This window comes from Pseudophryne corroboree, chromosome 3 (genome assembly GCF_028390025.1).
Source record: "Pseudophryne corroboree isolate aPseCor3 chromosome 3, aPseCor3.hap2, whole genome shotgun sequence".
Taxonomy (NCBI): domain Eukaryota; kingdom Metazoa; phylum Chordata; class Amphibia; order Anura; family Myobatrachidae; genus Pseudophryne; species Pseudophryne corroboree.
Window position 1 is genome coordinate 162,391,093 of NC_086446.1, and position 15,426 is coordinate 162,406,518.

General features: G+C 43.4%; 1 protein-coding gene and 1 pseudogene across 2 annotated transcripts in view; both read right to left on the reverse strand.

The window, feature by feature from the left end:
• The window catches only part of LOC135054997 (coagulation factor VIII-like), a 638,500-nt gene that overhangs the window by 531,985 nt on the left and 91,089 nt on the right, over positions 1 to 15,426 (reverse strand). The gene's annotated exons all lie outside the window — the stretch shown is intronic.
• Positions 4,324 to 4,443, reverse strand: LOC134898011 (5S ribosomal RNA; annotated as a pseudogene).

Here is a 15,426-nt window from a genome sequence, read left to right on the forward strand (position 1 = left end):
CTTTGGTGTTGATTTTGTTTTGGAAGTAGCACAATTATTTATTTATTTATTAACAGTTTCTTATATAGCGCAGCAAATTCCGTTGCACTTTACAATTGGAAATAACAATGATATAACAAACTGGGTGATAACAAACAGTCATAGAGGTAGGAAGGCCCTGCTCGCAAGCTTACATTCTATAGGGAAATAGGCATGTATACACAAGGAAAGGTGCTATCTATGACATAGTTGTCCGCCAGATTGCAAAGGTTCTTGGTGGGCTGTATGATATGGTCATACAGCAATGATGAATCGGGGTCGAGAGGAAGGGAAAGTGAAGAATGAGCAGACCTGTGAGGATATGTGTGGACTGTACAGAGTGGATGCAATTTGATAGAAAGGTTTATGAAAGTTATGTGGGCGGTTCTGGAATTTGATATGCTTGCCTAAAGAGGTGAGTTTTCAGGTAATGCTTGAAGGTTTGGAGACTAGAGGAGAGTCTTATTGTGCATGGTAGGGCATTCCACAGAGTGGGTGCAGCCCGATGAAAGTCCTACAATCGTGAGTGGGATCGAGTAATGAGTGTGGATGAGAGATGCAGGTCTTGTGAAGAGCGAAGAGGTCGGGTTGGGAGATATTTTGAGATAAACGAAGTGATGTATGTTGGTGTAGTTTGGTTAATGGCCTTGTGTGTGAGTAAAAGTATTTTATATTGAATGTGGTAGAATACAGGTAACCAATGGAGGGAATGAGAGAGTGGATCTGCAGACGATGAGCAGCTAGCGAGAAAGATTAGCATTGCCGCTGTATTCAGAATGGATTGTAGTGGTGAGTGTCTCGTTTTGGGAAAACCAGTTAGGAGACTATTGCAATAATCAATGCGGGAGATAATGAGAGCGTGGATTAGAGTTTTAGCAGTGTCTTGTGTAAGGTATGGTCGTATTTTGGATATGTTTTTTAGATGCATGTAGCATGATCTTGAGACATGTTGAATGTGGGGAACAAAGGACAGATCAGAGTCAAGGATGACACCTAGGCAGCGAGCTTGTGGTGTAGGGTAGATAGTCGAGTTTTTACAGTGATAGAGATATCAGGTTGGTACCTACTATTGGCCGGCCGGAGGAAATATAATTCTCTGTCTTTGAAATATTAAGTTTGAGATGGCGAGATGTCATCCAGGATGAAATGGCAGAAAGGCATTCAGTGACACGGTCCAGTACAGATAGGGACAAGTCAGGGGAGGATAGGTAAATTTGAGTATCATTTGCGTACAGATGATACTGAAATCCAAAAGAGCTGATTAGTTTACCAAGAGATGAGGTATAGATAGAGAAAAGCAGAGGACCCAAGACTGAGCCTTGCGGTACTCCAACTGAGAGAGGTAGCGAAGAGGAGGTAGATTCAGAGAAACGAACACTGAAGGAGCGATTAGATAGGTAGGATAGGAATCAAGAAAGGGCTGTGTTTAAGACCTAGGGATTGTAGTGTCTGTATGAGAAGAGAATGGTCTACTGTGTCAAATGCAGCAGATAGATCTAGAAGAATAAGTAGTGAGTAATGGCCTTTAGACTTCGTGGTGACCAAATCATTAACCACTTTAGTCAGTGCTGTCTCTGTGGAGTGTTGGGAACGGAAGCCTGACATAGTTTCATATATTAGATTATTCTCATGAGCAATCACATGACAGCTGTGGCTCCATACACTAATGCTAGGGACTAGTATGTGTAGAGACCTGGGTTCAAGACCAACTTTGGACTGAGAATTTTTTTATATATATTATTGAGTGTTATATTTATATTGTATTTTGTTTTAATTATTGTTGTTTATAATTAGAATGTGTTAATATTATAAATAAAATAACTGAGCCCAAGTATGCTTTGATATTATTGAATTATAAAGACATAGATAATCATCTGTTGTTCAACTATTGGCAGCGGTAACTATATATCAATAAAATAAGAAGTGGTAAGGAGATAATCAAGGGATCTGGAACCAAGCATCCCTAAGAAAACACACACATATTGGTCTGTATTCCAAATTACCCACATTTAATTGTGTGTGTAGTACAGGTGATACAAACAAGTCTAATAATAATAGTACTTCAAATGTATCTGCTTTTGTTGATCACTTTCTTCAAAAACATGTTGAGTCACTCAGATCTTACATTACAGATTCAACCCACTTTTTAAATCTTATCAAAGGGGTTAAATGGGATACTATGTATGACCATTAATGCCGAGTCATTGTACAAGCAGGTGTTTTTTGCACTGCTGTGACCAGGTAGTTGGCACCTACAGGGTGAGGGTGTATTCGCTGTGCAGGGGTGCGATTGGATGTGCAGAGAGCTGCACAAACAAAAGTTTTTTCAGTCTCTGCACAGCCCAGGACTTACTCTTGCCGATCGGGGCCAGAACAGATGTCAGAAACCCTCCTTCCAAATGGGTGGACACGCCTGCATTTTCCTGGACACTCCCTAGAAATGGTCAGTTGCCACACACAAACAGCCTCTTTCTGTCAATCTTCTTGCGATCGCTAATGCGATCACTTTCTTCGTACATCCTGTTTGCTGTCCGGCAATCCCCCGTGGGGTAAAGCACCTGCACATTGCGGTGCATGCGCAGTTCAGACCCAATCACTGCTGAGCAAAAATGCACAGCAGCGATCGGGTCTGAATGACCCCCAATTTCTTCACATTTGATAGTGGTTTTTATTTACAAATTCTTGGTACTGCCATGGGCACCAGGTTAGCTCAAAGCTTTTCCAATCTCTATATGGGCCACTTTGAAGAACAGAATATCTGGGGCGGCCCAGTTATGGTGAATCTGTTGCTCTATGGGCAGTACATAGATGATATGTTTTTCATTTGGGATGGGGATTTGTTATCAGCATCTTATTTTCTCATTTATCTTAACACCAACACTTTTAGTTTAAAGTTCACTAGCATCATTCATAGTAATTATATTATCTTCCTGGAAATTGCTCTTAGTATTCAGAATGATAGGATTTCGACGTCCACTTTTAAAAAAAGAAGTAGACTGTAATAGCTACTTAAATTATCGCAGTTGCCACCATAAGCCTTGGTTAGACAACATACCCAAGAGTCAATATTATAGACTCTGGAGAAACTGCTCAGAGTTTGACCAATTTGCTCTACAAGTGACAGATCTTACAAATGCCTTTGTTGAGCAGGGTTATCCAGATAATATCCTTAGATCTGCATATGAAGAGGTTTGTGCAAAAGATAGATCTTTTTGAACAAAACCAAAAGTGACTTAAACCAGCATACAACCACAGAATTCGAAAACGCCTGTTTTTGTGTCTAAATGTAATTCTTATTCCAAAGAAATTAAACATATTATAAAGAAAAAATGTGCTATCCTCAAAGCTGATAATATTCTATCCATCTCCCTGGATGAAGCCCCTACAATTGTCATTAAAAAGAATAGGAATCTACAGAGATTTCTGGAAACAAGCACCAGGAGTTCTACATGGTTGGGTACAATTACTAATGTAAGGGGGTGTTTCAAATGTGATAGACTAAGGTATTTAACCTGTAATTTTATAATGAATAAAAGTACTCAATTCAGTTCCACAGTACTCAGTACCTCATTTGACATTCTGCAGAGAAGCAAAAGACTGTTAAGTCTTTCTGGGGCACACTTTTTAATTACAATATAATGATAATATTGTTAAAGAATAAAACTTAACATTTATTGCTGTACGTTAAAAATTACAAATTACAGAATGATCAAAGATATGTATATATATATATATATATACACACATATACATACATACATACATACATACATACATACATAAACACAGTAAAAAGTTCTTAAATAGGTGACCCCAAGTGTATCTTCCAATGGTAATTAATGTATGCTGTCAATACCATATATATTGCATATATCGCACCATAATATGTATCATATCATAAAGAGACATTGAGTGATCATCAAGGTAATATTAATCAGAGCAAGAGTATCTGTTGTATTGTTCTCTTATCACAAAATTGTACACTTGAAATATTACTTGAAGAGAGCAAAAAAATGGGCTGTTCTTCACACCCACCAGCAATTCATATATTTTGGGTACTTGTTCCTATTTCTTTAGTCTATTGCTGAAAAATAATAAAAAGCTGTCAGAAAATAATCAAAAATTGGTAATTGTCTGGGTTTGTGTCAAGGAAGATAGTTAAAGCATACCAGACACTTCTGCTTTTGCTCATCTGTTGCCATCGAATGAGCAATGAGAGAGTGTATGTGCACCAACTTCTTTGGTATTGAAGAAAGTAAGTACACTTCTATTTTCCCAGGTATTTTGAAGTTCAGCTTATATATGATTCTACAGTAACCGGTATTCCAATAAAGGTCCCCCTTTCTGGTACTGATCAGGCCCAACACTGCTTGGCTTCCAAGATCAGATAAGATCGGGCATATCCAGTGTGGTATGACTGTAAATAAGCGTCACTAATAAACGCCTTTGTTACCCATGTGGGATGAGAGAGTGTAGAGTGAAGATGTGTGGGACAAGATAAAATCCCAATAGGATAGGCGTCATAGAGTACTATCAAAGTGAGGAAGAGATAAGTGTTACACTTCTGCTGTCCAAACTACACACAGATGGCCTCCGTGCGCGTACTTTTTTGCCGTGCGTGCACATATTCGCAAGTTGCGTATGACCGCTCCCACGGTCCTGCGTATTAGCGCAGGGTATGAGTCATTACGGTGGTATTTGTAATCGCACGGAAAAGCCGTCAAAAGCCATATTCAATATTTTACCCATATAATGCATAAATCACACACTGATTTATCCTTCTAGCAGCTAGTTACAGTTCACACATAAATTATCCTCCTAGAGACTCTAGCACAATGTAACAAACTGCCTTGTTTACGCAAAGCTTCGAAATCCTATGAAGAAGGCAAATACCTTTGGTTACCCCCATTGTTCTAGAGTTGTCCAGTATCTGTCGAAGACAAAAAATACTGGATTGTCATTGTCTTATCTGAAGACAGGACAAATAAAAAGACAATATCCAGGAACCTAGTTTAACTGGAGAGAACTCAATCAGCAATAGATGACAAATTACATACCAGACATTTAGATATCTAAGGTAATAACATTCATGGTCTGAACTCTTGGAAATAAATAAATATATATATTTATATAAATCCAGCAGACGGTAGCACTCACATCTTCATGATAAACAAACGCTGGGGTGTCCACTTGAATACCACGGTATCCAAATTTGTAGATAAAAATCAGAGGGGGCACTCTCCAGACTTTTTGATATAAACAACTGTTCATTTATTTATGATATACTTTACATGATCAGCATAATGGCAAGAATTTCCTCAAGTGCTTTCGGCCCAGCAAGGGCCTTCCTCAGGAGGCACTGCACATCAATCACAGCTTCCAACAAACAAGAGCAGAAATTCAGACATCCAGCAATAACGCTGGTCCTGCCTGACTGGCTCTAAATACCCTCACCACTCAAAATGGCGCCAAAAGTATTATGATGTCATCAAACAGGGACAGATTGTTTTCCTTAATAGATTACCACATATTCAAAGAATATAAAACACCACAATGGTCCCCATCCGAGAGCACAAATAGCTAGAATCCTAATAGGCAAGCAAGAGACAATGGGGCCGCAGCAACCCATCTGTAACACCCGCCGCGTCCCGGCACGGGGCACTTCCGGTCCGTGGAACGCAAACGTCACCTGGCCGGAAGTGCCCAGATGCCGCATGGAACGCAAACAGGAAGTCAGGTGTTTTATATTCTTTGAATATGTGGTAATCTATTAAGGAAAACAATCTGTCCCTGTTTGATGACATCATAACACTTTTGGCGCCATTTTGAGTGGTGAGGGTATTTAGAGCCAGTCAGGCAGGACCAGCGTTATTGCTGGATGTCTGAATTTCTGCTCTTGTTTGTTGGAAGCTGTGATTGATGTGCAGTGCCTCCTGAGGAAGGCTCTTGCTGGGCCGAAAGCACTTGAGGAAATTCTTGCCATTATGCTGATCATGTAAAGTATATCATAAATAAATGAACAGTTGTTTATATCAAAAAGTCTGGAGAGTGCCCCCTCTGATTTTTATCTATATATATATATATATATATATATATATATATATATATATATATGTTCCCTAACAAATTGTAATAACAGGAATATGTGTATGTATATATGTATAGATAGATAGATAGATAGATAGATATATGTATATCTTGAGGATGGAAATTGAAAATCATATCATGTGTGGGATCATATTGTTCAGAGTCACATAAACAGTAATCTGGTGGGTATAAGAATATTGTCACATATTGCAACAATAAGTTATTAACAATACCAGATTTATGTATGATTAATGTGAGGGGTTTAACTGGTCATGGGGCGGGAACTCAGATGCAAACAACAGAAATCACATCTTAAGTCTTAGCCTCCACCCACCGCTTGAGCTAACCAATGATCCCCGGTGCACAGGATATGTCCCACCCCCGAACCAATGGAAGAAGAGCATACAGTGTCTATTGTATTGTGTTTTGACCAAATGTATAAAAAGCCAGCTGCAGGCCCGGTCACACACAATCTCTGAAGATCATCTACCTTGATGATTGAGGACCGGACCGGGAAGCGCAGGTGAACAAACCTATGTACCATTGACTGTAGCCTTTATCTCTTATTGTATTGTGTTATTATTGTAACCACCGGCTAAGTAAAATAACCGTTGGTGGGTTGGACCCCAACATAGTTTTTGAAATACAATTGGTGTTGTGTCTCTTTCCTTGCTAGATTTGTAAGTGTATCTCAGACACATGTGTATCTGTATAGTGCTCACGGCGTTTTGTTGTGTGTGTATGCACCGCGTGTACTTTGTACGTCCATCGCGGCATTTGTACGCAAAGCGCGTATATGGTACAGGACTTTGTATGCTAACTGGGTATTAAGTACGTAGGTTAAGGATTGCATACAGCGGCTTGAATTTAAATGTATTAAATGTATTGTATTGCTTTTAGTCCTGTAAGTAAATCAGCATTCACAATTGGGGGCTCAATCCAGTTTTTCACACACTCAAAGACTAGCAGATCATAGCAGACTTTAATCTATCAGCAAAGGGTGGAAATACATCTTTACGTTAAACCTTTTTCTGGTTGCTGGATGTTTTAAAACCCTATTTGTGTGCTGTTTGATTGCGTCTGCTCTGTCTGGTCTGCAGAGGTGCTGAAACAACCTGTAGGTAAACAGGAAAAAAGCTATTTAAAAATCTGTGTATTTTTTTTGGTGCCAAAAGCGTACACAAAAGGTACCAATACTTTGCATACCCTCTCACATATTGTTGCCACATAAATCAGTATAGACCTGTGTGAAATCAGATATATTTATTTGCTATATAGATAAATTTGAAATAAATGTATTTAAGTGAGTAATTATAAAAACACAAAATGCAGTTCTGGCCCAGTCGGAAAGGGTTATACAGAAAAAGTGTGGGTTGTGTTTGTGAGCGATTATAGTTTGTATTGCTCACATTTATAGAGATCGTGTGATTCGTTTTATTGCGGACGCACATTTGTACACGTGGTCCGGACAAAGTACAGGAGAGCGCTCGTGGCGTCAAAGGCACGCTGGTCGCATGTTTACGCAAGGTTGCGTAGCAATACGGACGCTAAGTACAAAGCACACAATATTTGTTAAATTAAAGGCGGGATAGTATGCATTTAATACAATAGCACATAACTATCCGATTTCAAAAACAGGTTACCTTAAAAATTTAGTTTAAAAAACTGTAAGTACCTCTGGTGTAAAGCGGCCAACCTAAGGGAGTAAACATTTTCTGTACAGAAAAGAAAAACAAGGTGTATTTGAGTGAGTGAAAGTGGAGTGAGAGGATTTGAACCCCGGAAATTCGGGTCCCGTGGATACACCAAGTAAGTGGAGGCTTGGTGGCGTGAGGGGGCTGACTTACGTTAATATAGATAGAGATAATACGCAAATCGTGAGGAGATTTGTAGAGGAGCGTGATATAGAATTGTGCATTGTGCAGAAGTATAGAAATTGTGAATTGAAGTTTAAAGGTTTTTTATTACGCTCCGGCTGAGGATCGCAGCTTGTATATTCGATTCCAGTGGTCGTATGGCGGATAGGTAACAAGTACCTATACACTGTGCGATTGGACCGCATGTTTGTGGGTGCAATACATAGCGCAACTTGATACCCCTTTACGAGCTTTTGCATAAAATCACGGTATCATTAGCGCTGTGTAGAGCATACGCAAGCGTGATTTGTGTAAGTCAAAAAGGAAAGTTTTCGTTGGTGTCTCTCAGGAAAATCTTCAATGGCAGATATTCACTGGAAAAGGTAAGTTACTCCTAAAACTTACAGTGAATAGAAGCCAGTTAGGGCCTCACTGCGTACACGGTGGTCACTATTGGAGTGAGTCATGGTATGTCAGCTGAGAAGGAGCGAGTGAAAGCATTAGTTGTCTTTCACCGTCTATTGTGTTGTGCATTTGGGGATTGCGTTTATAGGCAAAATGTCCGCGATGGGATCCAATTGCACAAGCAGTGGGCGTTTGGTAACTAGGGTTCAGGCTGAAGAGTTGGGATCGAGAAGGTCAGAATTGCGACCGAGAGGGTCAGCAAGGTTTATTATGTGTGAGAAATATGGTTCACACACGCAGACTTTTTGCAATGAGTGGGTACGTATGACTGCGATAGATAGGGCCTCATTGCCAAAGGTGGGTAGCTTCGAATCAGAGGTGTTACAGAACATAAGGATTAAAATATGTCTGATCATATCTAGAAAACAAAGGGTCAGCCATACAAATTTTTTAAACCTGTGGCAACAAGAGGGGAAGGTGCAAAGGGAACAAACTCGCAAAGCAAGTTCCAAACCTAGCAGGAATGAGGACACGAACACACCATTACCGACACAGGTCGAATGGGAAAAATATATTGATCTTGAATGCGCTATACCGTGAATTGCAGCCTGGGAGAAACAAATGGCACTTCACAATTTCACCATAACAATCGATCACTTACAAAAAATGAATCTCACAATGGCGCATATCACTAAACAAAGTACTTTCCTCATGTAATTCTTTTAGTAGTAATTGAGTTCCACTTTCGTGTATCAAATAGTGACGAGATTCTCAGTCATGTACCATGAGGATATCCACTTGGAATTTCCAGTTTATGTTCCAATCTCAAAGATAAAGGAAAATAGTCTAGTGCAATATTGTCTGATAAACAAGACAACAATGAATGTTTATTACATCAAACTCACAATAACATAGAATTAAAACAGCATATCACCACTATTGTCACGATCCGGGTATCTGGACGCCATTTCTTACCCATCAGATGCCTCCTAAGGCTGGCTCAGCGCTCCAGGACCGGATTCCATCTGTTATCCTGATGTGTACATTCCTGTATCCTCTCCTGTCACTCTGGGACGCTGTCACAATGGACGCCATATTACACCTGGCATGGCGTCTCCCGCGGCCTCCGCCGCCGTCCCTGAACTTCTGCATGCAGAGTGTCTGAGTGGCGATTACGTCAGCCGCAGCCTCCGCTGTGTCCGCGTGGTTGGATGTGCATCTGTCAGCCTGGCGCCTCCTGTCTCCGGTGGCCGGCGCCGCCATTACTGTTTTCATTACCACATGGATTACAAACCAAACTTCCCTCCAAGTGTCTGCATGGGCGCAGCCATCTTGGATTCTGTCAGCTGATCATTTCCACCAATCTGTTCTCAGTATTGATAATCTGCATAACTGCCTAGCCAATCCCTTCCTTGCTGCAGGTATAAATACACTGTGCCTGAGCAAGGAAGGCGTCAGTGCTTTGGTTGTCAAACCTAGTTCCTGTTTGTCTCTCTCCTGTGATTGTCTTCCAGGTTCCAGCTCCTGTCTCAAGACTTCCACCATAGAGACCCGCACCAGCATTCCACCTGCGGTGTAGCCTGACTCTCCAATCCATTGTGGATTCATCTGTTTCCAGCTACAACATTACCTGCTTCCAGCTCAGCTTCCAGCAGAGTACAGCTTCCCTTAAAGGGCCGGTGTCCTTTCTACACTTTACCACTCTCCACCGGTATTATTATTTCTCCGCTCTCAAGTTCTACATTTCAGTTCATATTTCATCGCTCCCAAGTTCATTTATTATTTAACTGGTTCCAGCGAGTATCCACTCCGTGCTAACAACAGTCTGGTTCCAGCCAGTATCCACAGCAGCTGTTTTATCTACAGCAACCCAGCTTTTCCTGGAACACCAGCTGGCACAATCCTGGGTTATCTCCATTGCTACAGTCGGGCCTGGTAAGGACTTTCCATCTAGAAGATCATAAGAACTATCTCACACTACCAGTGCCCTGTGGCTCCTGCCATCCTGTAGTACCCAGGAACTGTATTTATTCTTTGCTGACTTTTACGTTTTCTTTTACTGCTGCTATGTTGCGGAGTTGTCATAATAAACATCATTGACTTTTATCCAAGTTGTCGTGGTCACGCCTTCGGGCAGTTATTATTCATGTTACTTACATGTCCAGGGGTCTGATACAACCTCCCAGGTTCCGGTACATCTCAGCCCCTACAACTGAGGCTGCCTCCCGTCAGCTCAGGCCCTCAGTTGTGACAGTAAGCACTGACCTAATGAATCCAGCCGGAGACCAGGATCAAGCGGCCAGGCCGATGCAAGAACTGGCAGCCCGACTAGAACATCAGGAGGCTGCACAGGGCCACATCATCCGCTGTCTCCAGGATCTCTCTACTCGGCTGGATGGGATTCAGACAACTCTCCGAGGATCAGGCGCGTCTGGTGCGTCAACCACAGTGACTCCAGCTATAACCCCACCCACCTTACCCATTTCTGCTCCACGTCTTCATCTTCCAACGCCAGCAAAATTTGACGGATCTCCAAGATTCTGCAGGGGATTTCTCAACCAGTGTGAGATTCAGTTTGAGCTACAACCTGGCAATTTTCCCAGTGACCGTACAAAAATTGCCTACATTATTTCTCTTCTCAGTGGCTCAGCCCTTGATTGGGCATCACCGTTATGGGAGAGGTCCGACACCCTGCTATCTTCCTACACTGCCTTCGTGTCAACATTCAGGCGCATCTTCGACGAGCCAGGCCGGGTAACCTCAGCTTCATCCGAGATTCTCCGTTTACGCCAGGGGTCACGTACTGTAGGACAATATCTGATACAGTTCCAGATCCTGGCATCCGAACTGGCATGGAACGACGAGGCCCTGTATGCTGCATTCTGGCATGGCTTATCTGAGCGTATTAAAGATGAGTTAGCTACCAGAGACTTACCTTCTAAGTTAGATGAGCTAATCTCACTCTGCACGAAAGTTGATTTACGTTTCAGAGAGAGAGCAACTGAGCGTGGAAGATCATCTGCTCCAAAATCTTCTGCTCCTCCTCCTCGTCAACTGTCACCATCTAAAGATGAGCCCATGCAACTTGGCCGTTCCCGTTTAACTCCTGCTGAGCGCCGAAGACGTCTCTCCGAGTTTCTCTGTCTCTATTGTGCAGCTCCGTCTCACACCATTAATGCCTGTCCCAAACGTCCGGGAAACTCCAAATCCTAGCTCGCCAAGGAGAGGGCCGGCTAGGAGTAATGATCTCCTCTCCATCTCCTCAAGATTGTAATCTCCCAGTCTCGCTTCAAGTTGCTCAACGTTATCGGAACGTCATTGCCCTCCTTGATTCCGGAGCAGCTGGGAACTTTATTACCGAAGCCTATGTTAAACGGTGGTCCCTACCCACCGAGAGACTTCCTTCGTCCATTTCTTTAACTGCCGTGGATGGCAGCAACATTTTTGATGCAGTTATTTCTTTAAGGACTCTACCAGTTCGTCTGAGAGTAGGAGTTCTTCATTCCGAACTTATTTCTTTTTTAGTGATTCCAAGAGCCACACATCCTGTGGTCCTGGGCCTTCCATGGCTCCGTCTTCACAATCCTACAATTGATTGGACGACTACGCAAATCCTGGCATGGGGTTCCTCCTGTGCTGAGACATGTTTGTTTAAAGTATTGCCTGTCTGTTCTTCCTCCCCCAGGTCGTCTGATGTTCCACCTCCTCCATATCAAGATTTCACGGATGTGTTCAGTAAAGCTTCTGCTGATATCCTTCCTCCTCATAGAGAATGGGACTGTCCGATTGATCTCGTTCCAGGGAAGGTTCCACCTCGAGGCCGAACTTATCCGTTGTCTCTGCCTGAGACGCATTCTATGGAGGAATATATTAAAGAGAACCTAGCAAAGGGGTTCATTCGACCTTCTTCTTCTCCAGCCGGCGCAGGCTTCTTTTTTGTAAAAAAGAAAGATGGTGGTCTGCGGCCGTGCATCGACTACAGAGGTTTGAACGACATTACCATCAAGAACCGTTATCCTTTACCCCTGATTACTGAGCTCTTTGACAGAGTTAGCGGAGCTACCATCTTTACAAAGCTGGACTTGCGAGGTGCATACAATCTCATCCGGATCCGTGAGGGTGACGAGTGGAAGACCGCCTTTAACACCCGTGATGGACATTATGAGTACCTCGTCATGCCCTTCGGATTGAGCAATGCTCCAGCTGTCTTCCAGCATTTTGTCAATGAGATCTTCAGAGACATTCTATACCGTCATGTCGTGGTCTATCTAGACGATATCCTCATTTTTGCCAACGATTTAGAGGAACATCGTTTTTGGGTTAAAGAGGTTCTGTCCCGTCTCCGTGTCAATCATCTCTATTGCAAATTAGAAAAATGCGTCTTTGAAGTCAAGTCCATTCCGTTTCTAGGGTACATTGTGTCCGGTTCCGGACTAGAGATGGATCCTGAGAAACTACAAGCAATCCAAAATTGGCCGGTACCCTTAACCCTCAAAGGGGTCCAGAGGTTCTTAGGGTTCGCCAACTATTACCGAAAGTTTATACGAGACTTTTCCACCATTGTGGCGCCTATTACTGCTTTCACTAAGAAGGGTGCTAACCCGTCCAAGTGGTCTGAAGAAGCCATGCAAGCATTTCATCTTTTAAAACAAAGGTTCATCTCTGCGCCTGTTCTGAAACAGCCTGACATCGACTCTCCTTTCATCTTAGAGGTGGATGCCTCCTCCGTTGGAGTAGGAGCAGTGTTATCTCAGAGGGCTAAAGATGGCCATTTACACCCTTGCAGTTTCTTCTCCCGGAAGTTCTCCCCAGCTGAGCGCAACTATGCCATTGGCGACCAGGAGTTGCTAGCCATCAAGCTCGCTCTAGAAGAGTGGAGGTATCTGTTGGAGGGAGCTTCTCATTCAATCACCATACTTACAGACCACAAGAACCTTTTATACCTGAAGGGCGCACAATGTCTCAACCCTCGTCAGGCCAGATGGGCACTTTTCTTTTCCAGGTTCGACTTTAAACTCCAGTTCTGTCCGGGCTCTCAGAATCGCAAGGCCGATGCCCTTTCCCGCTCATGGGAGCAAGAAAATGAGTCAGAGTCTTCAGACAAGCATCCTATTATAAATCCGTTGGCATTCTCCACGGTAGGGATGGACTCTACGCCCCCATCAGGGAAAAGTTTTGTGAAGCCGATGCTAAGGAAGAAGCTCATGCATTGGGCCCATGCTTCCCGTTTTGCCGGACATACAGGTATCCAAAAAACCCTGGAGTTTATCTCTAGGTCCTATTGGTGGCCAACTCTGAAAAAGGACGTCTTGGAGTTTATTGCATCTTGCCCAAAGTGTGCCCAACATAAAGTATCCCGCCAGTCGCCTGCGGGGCAACTGGTTCCACTATCCGTTCCCCGTCGACCATGGACCCACTTGTCGATGGATTTCATTACAGACTTACCCATGTGCAACAAGTTCAATACCATCTGGGTGGTAGTTGACCGGTTCACCAAGATGGCACACTTCATTCCTCTCACCGGTCTTCCGTCAGCTTCCAAGTTGGCTCAAGTATTCATACAAGAGATCTTCCGACTCCACGGTCTTCCTGAAGAAATTATCTCAGATCGAGGAGTTCAATTCACAGCCAAATTCTGGCGAAGTTTATGTCAAGTCCTCCAAGTCAAGCTAAAGTTTTCCACGGCTTACCATCCTCAGACCAATGGTCAAACCGAGAGGGTGAATCAGGACTTGGAGGCCTTCCTCCGCATCTATGTGTCCTCCTCTCAAGATGACTGGGTTCAATTACTTCCCTGGGCCGAGTTCTGTCATAACAACCAGTATCATTCTTCATCTGCTTCAACACCATTCTTCACTAACTTTGGATTCCACCCTAAAGTCCCTGAGTTCCAACCGCTTCCAGCAACTTCTGTTCCCGCAGTGGATATCACCTTGCATCAGTTTGCCAATATCTGGAAGAGCGTACGATCAGCTCTGCTCAAGGCATCGTTCAGGTACAAGAAGTTTGCGGATAAGAAGCGTCGAGCAGTTCCTGCTCTCAAGGTGGGTGATCGGGTATGGTTATCCACGAAGAATTTGAGGTTAAGAGTTCCCAGTATGAAGTTTGCACCTCGCTATATCGGTCCTTTCAAGATTGAACAAGTCATCAATCCTGTTGCTTACAGACTCCAGTTGCCTCCCTTCTTAAAAATACCCAGGACATTCCATGTTTCCCTGTTGAAACCGCTGATCTTGAATCGGTTTCATTCCTCACTTCCTCCAACTCCGAAAGTCCAAACTCAACGAGGCGTTGAGTATGAAGTGGCCAAGATCCTGGACTCACGTCACCGTTACGGTCAACTACAATATCTTATTGACTGGAAAGGTTATGGTCCTGAGGAACGTTCATGGACCAATGCTTCTGATGTCCATGCTCCTGCCTTGGTCCGGAGATTCCATTCCAAGTTTCCTCAAAAGCCAAAGAAGTGTCCTGGGGCCACTCCTAAAGGGGGGGGTGCTGTCACGATCCGGGTATCTGGACGCCATTTCTTACCCATCAGATGCCTCCTAAGGCTGGCTCAGCGCTCCAGGACCGGATTCCATCTGTTATCCTGATGTGTACATTCCTGTATCCTCTCCTGTCACTCTGGGACGCTGTCACAATGGACGCCATATTACACCTGGCATGGCGTCTCCCGCGGCCTCCGCCGCCGTCCCTGAACTTCTGCATGCAGAGTGTCTGAGTGGCGATTACGTCAGCCGCGGCCTCCGCTGTGTCCGCGTGGTTGGATGTGCATCTGTCAGCCTGGCGCCTCCTGTCTCCGGTGGCCGGCGCCGCCATTACTGTTTTCATTACCACATGGATTACAAACCAAACTTCCCTCCAAGTGTCTGCATGGGCGCAGCCATCTTGGATTCTGTCAGCTGATCATTTCCACCAATCTGTTCTCAGTATTGATAATCTGCATAATTGCCTAGCCAATCCCTTCCTTGCTGCAGGTATAAATACACTGTGCCTGAGCAAGGAAGGCGTCAGTGCTTTGGTTGTCAAACCTAGTTCCTGTTTGTCTCTCTCCTGT